We start from the raw sequence: 5,737 nt of genomic DNA on the forward strand, positions 1-5,737 counted from the left end.
CACTGAATGAGAGGAGTCAATGGATACCAATCAGTAGTGGTAGGGTGGTGGAGCCAGACGTTTTCCTCAGAAAATTTTTTACTTAAGTCTTGAATCTTAATTAATTTTTTTCACATTGTTTTTATTTTTTGCAGATCTTGAGCAATTTGAATAGATAAAATTTTCCCTGAATAACAAAAATATGAAACGAAGAAAATAACTCGTCCAACTCAGGACATACAGCCATTGCTATGATGCAAGACTTGGGACGATGTACAGATGTTTAGAGCATTTTTCATATTTGACGCACCAGCAATAGTTCTGGCAACCAAAGCGAGTATAAGATTTTTTTCTGGGAATATTTCATTATTAAACACTTTTGTAGCTAGATTTAAAATTAATTTTCCAGGAAAAGAGAGAGTACCCTGGGAGCGAGGTTGTACCGTTTACACTCGTCCCCAGGATCATCTACACTTTCAAATTGGCGGGTGGGCGGTTTATAGTGACAGTTGAGTGATAGTCAGGCGCGAAATGATCCACGACCTCCTGGCTGGACCCTGGACCAATCGAAGAAAAAATACTCGCAAAAATGGCTCGCATGGCTCGCACCGTGGCTCGCACCGTGGCTCGCAGGGCTTGCCAGCTCTCAGATTTAGCAGACCCAACTATTGGAACCAATTTAGTAAATGCACATGTCACGACATAAATGTGAAGAGGAATTTCCTTCACTCACCCAGGACAAATGAATATACTCAGTCAATCTTATCCCTTAGCTCCATAACACATCTCATTCCCTCAACTGTAAAAGGATTCCCTCTCACATACAAAAAATTGAGTTTCTTCATCTGTTTTATAGCTGAACTCAACACAGTCAACTGGTTGTAACTCAGCCCCAGTCCCTCCAGCTCCACCATCTCCCCAATAGTATCAGGGATGGTGGTTAGATTGTTATGTGAGATGTCCAGTCTGGGAACGGTAATTTATTCAGTGGAATCAGATAAATCCCTCGCTTATGGAAGAAACGACTGAGTAGGAGATTAAAAGGTTAATGATTAAATGAAATCAGGCCCCAAATACATTTCCTCTTTCTGTTACACCCCTCCGTAATATATACCTTTCTTTGTGGTAACCAAAACAAAAAAATATCGGATATAACCTAACAAATTACTTATCGTCTTTATTACATATTTACATCATCAGTTAAGTACAACACTAACGAAAACTGTCGATACTAGGAGCAATAACGACAATTTTCTTTTTTTACTTACTATCTGAGAACGTCCTCTCCTCTTTGTATTTTTTGGTGGATTTTTGATCAGCGGATGAGAATTTTATCCCAGAAACTTGAAATCGCTTTCAATCGCCCAAATTAAGTGACAATAAATCGAATTTAGGAGAGAAAATTTGTTAACACTTTCCTATAATTTCAACCTTATAAAGTTTGCTGGCCGTGTGTAACGTAGTCTATACAAAACTGAACTGCAAGCCTAAATACTTAAGACTTGAACTCTTACTTAAAAGCACTTTTTTTTTAACAGAGGCCTCCTTCACAATCAGTGATTCTATCTATCGAATAGATTAATTCAGTTTTCTCCTTCATTCATTTTACTTTCATTTTTACATCAATTCCTTTGCCATGATGTTTTGGTCTTGGAGATCACTTCTCACTCGTCCACGATGATCGCCAAGCGCATTCTCTTCTGGTTGGGGATCGCCAGACTGCTGGACTGGACCGCTGGACTGGACCGCTAGACTTCTGGACTGGACCGCTAGACTTCTGGACTGGACCGCTAGGCTGCTGGACTGGACCGCTGTACTGCTCTATTTCTAGGATAGTAGGCTCCACGTGAAGAGTACTTTAAGTGGTTACACGCTTGACAGCTGGACAGAAAGGAGAGAAGAGGTTAGTGTATTAGATCAACTGGTTACCATGCCTCTCTGCCATAAGTAAATAGTAAAACAAATGCTATCCTAATAAGGATTTGGCATTCACACCTGACCAGATTATGAAATTAAAAAAAATACCAGACGTTACTAAGTGGAGAGGGTGATATCGTTGTGCTGAGTAAATTAACAAAGCCAACAACAAAGTGATTTATCACGTCATTTTAAATTGGCCAATTACATTTGAATGGTACGACACGAACACGTAACACCAAATATTTCTTTCAGTCCTGAGATTCAGGAATTTAAATGAACTAATTTACTTTTGATATCAGCACAAATGCGGCTAACATCATTTTGTGAAAAAAGATTTCTTTACCATATTTATTGCAGAACACTAATCTGTTTTTTGCCTTTTAGAAGTCTCTTCTTCCTGACATGGGAAACTGTCGTCTTCGATTCTTCTCTTTTCTGTATGACCTACGAGAAGCACGATAATAACACGGTAATAAAACACTTCTTTCACAGTGGTTTCTGTCTTTTTTTTCATTAAGGCCCCACAGTCAATCAATGACTTGGCCACTAAAGTAACGCGCATGTCCTCGTACTCGATGGAAGTTGCATTTTCCCGCGTTTGATGCATATTCAAAGTTTCCCGCGCTTGGTGCAATTTCAAAGTTTCCCGCGCTTGGTGCATGTTCAAAGTTTCCCGCGCTAGGTGCATGTTCAAAGTTTCCCGCGCTTGGCGCATGTTCAAAGTTTCCCGCGCTAGGTGCATGTTCAAAGTTTCCCGCGCTTGGCGCATGTTCAAAGTTTCCCGCGCTTGGCGCATGTTCAAAGTTTATGCCATTCTCAATTATGAAGGGAGGATGTGGTCTTTATGTACAGTGCAGGGTTGTCAAAAAAGCCCGACGCGCGGCGCATTTTAATGTCTACTCTGAAAAACGCGCCGGCTACTCGGAATGCATGTGGCTAGATTCACAGCCTAGCGGCATAACATTGTGCCGCGTACTTTATATCATTGTTCACAGTCAAGCTAATCAACTGAAATCTTTTTAACCCTGATTAATTAAGAGGGACAAACTAAACGTACCAAAAAGTACCACAACTGAAAAATAACTCTTAGAAAATAGTTCTAGGGGCTCTGGATGTTAAGTGATACCCAGGTTTGAACTCCTAGCTGCTCTGGCCGATAGCCGAGACTGTTCTTGATGGTCCTAAGCTCAGCTCCTTGGTTAGAATTCAAGATCGCCAACTGGTTTGTCCGGCTTGTTCCCATCTATCCTTATTCTTATCCTTCCTTCTCATATTTACCTAACATAACTGTTTTCTGCCTTTTTTTCCTTTGAATTTTTGTGCGTATATCGAGTTATGGATGCACGCGGGGAGTTTGGAGAGCACGAGAGAAGTGTAAGAGTTGCTCGAATTGCATCTCCACAGCTGTTATCAGCATTAATTTCGTTATCTTAAAAATGAATTGCAAACAAATACTGTCATCAAAAATCAGGCAAAAACACTACTCATGATTATATAGATAGCTAAGTTGTCTTAAGGGAATGTACCCAGTGTTCTCCAGATCTTTTCAGGTAGCCAACCATTAGAAAAAAGAAAAAAAAAAAAGCCAGCGGGAAACAATTCATTTCTTAAAGAGAATCAGCTGCATCTATTTGAGCAATCTTAAAGGTCTAAAGAGTGGCAAATTGCTGTTAAGATCTACTTTAGCCATCAGAATGTATCTTTCTAGGAGTGCAACAGGACAATATCTACCAAACAATCTCTTAATATAAACCTTATTCCCTTCTCTGTAAACGTCATTCTTGGCACGGGGAACAAACACACACAAACGATTAGGCAAAAATTCCAGATGGCTAATCAAAATATTACGAACTTCATCATAGCGAAGAAACCCCGCGAAACCTAACGAGCACATGCAAGCTAAACGCAAGTCCTTGAGGTTAGCTGATGGACCAGCATACTTATCAATGATTTTCTTTATAATATCGGCAGAGACGGGTTCCTTCTTAGAAACAGCTGGTTTGGCGCGTTTAGCTGCTTCTAACAAATTATGGCAAATTGCTGCATCCAAAGGATTTCTAATGATGCCAGGAATAAAGGAATGAAACCATTTAAGGGCTGCATGTGTCAACGATAGTGTTGCATAAGACTTGGATCTAACCGTATACCTCGTGAAGGTAAGCAATTGGAACCGAAACCGAGAAAGGAGCCGACGGCTAAATACCGGAGAAATTACACCATCTTGAGAACTTGACGATTTATTTTGTATATCTTTTAACCGTGGAATCCGCCTTAGACTTCATTAAAAAGGTCAAAAGATCTTTGGTGTTTGGTTTCACGTGGTCGGAGATGTTCTCCCAATAACCTTGAGTGGTAAACATCTGATGAAAACAAAAGAAAACAAGACAAAAGAGAACGGAAAACATTTAAAAGAAACGCCGCAAACTAAAATACAAGATTCAAAGCAACAACCGGTCTCCGAAAACAGGCCAGCGCCACCTTTCTATCGTATGCACAAGCGTTCTACTACCACATAGCTACCTCAGAATATAAGCTGGAGACGATAAAGTGCTCCCCTAATCCGAGGCCAGCGCCCTCTTGTCGATGTATAATCGGACAAGCGTCCTTATACCTACCAAACAAATCTCAACTAAATCATTACTGATCATCCTAAGAGTTACAGAGACCCGGTGGTCAAGCAATCAAAACTTCATACGGACCGCTAACATTTGTCCAAAAAATCTCTTAGAGCCTAACAACGAATTGGTGTTCCGATCATGCTTCAGAACAGTCCTTCCACTGAACAACTTATAATCTATCACAAAACTAAAAACTTTTCTACCAATGATAGGCCAAAAATACCACGAAGGCCAGAATGGTACGACTAAAGTAGCCACAGTCTTCGATATATACAAATAGTGAATTGCTCTATGGATCAGATTTACCGGGGGAACAAGGAGGCAATTTTCCTCTGTCAGATTCTGAACGAGGAAATCCACTCCGCTACAACCTGGATTCCAAAATCTTAAATAAAACTTGTTGATTTTCTTATTATAGAAATTGGCAAAACAGTCCACTGTATGTCGCCCCCAAGTATAATCCAGGAATTCAAAAAAGGAACTTGCGATTTGCCAATCATCTACATCAATAATACGACTAATGAAGTCCGCCCTATCAAGCTTAGGGCCTGATTACATGAGCCGAGCTGGCTCGGTTAGCCGGGCTGATTTCTTTTGTTTTCACGCTCTGGCGAACACCAAAACAAAAGAAATCAGCCCGGCTAACAGGACCAGCCCGGCTCATGTAATCAGGCTCTTAGTTCGGGGAATCCATTGTACTTCCAATTCGATTTCAGTGAGTATCAACGCAAAACTGAAAAACTATAACTTGTAGATCTTTCCTCATGCTTCCAGCTTGGATAATTCTACAAGCATTTTGACTATTAGAAAACCATTTGATATAAGCGCCTTTAAGAAGGGGCAAAAATGACTCAAGAGCAAATATAATAGCAGTTAACTCCCTCCAAGTAGAACTCAGGCCGCACTCGTGTACGTCCCATTGCTTTTGACATATCTGTTCACCGTTGACATTTAAATGTGCACCACACCCTGTGGCACTAGCGTCAGAATAAACGACATATTTAGATGGCCTGAAAGGGCAGTCTACAATAGTTTTCAAATTCAGTCTGTGTAAATTGGTTTCCCAAAGCTCAAAATCTCTTACACAATACTCATCTAAAGAAAACTTCGAATCCCAATCCTGCGCTGCTGCGACAGCTATTGAGCAATATCTGGTCATATGCTCCCAAACACTGCACCGGCGGAAATAATCTTACCCACGAGGGAAGCCAATTCTTTAG

The sequence above is a fragment of the Stylophora pistillata genome, chromosome 2, assembly GCF_964205215.1.
Source record: "Stylophora pistillata chromosome 2, jaStyPist1.2, whole genome shotgun sequence".
NCBI classification, from domain to species: Eukaryota; Metazoa; Cnidaria; class Anthozoa; order Scleractinia; family Pocilloporidae; genus Stylophora; species Stylophora pistillata.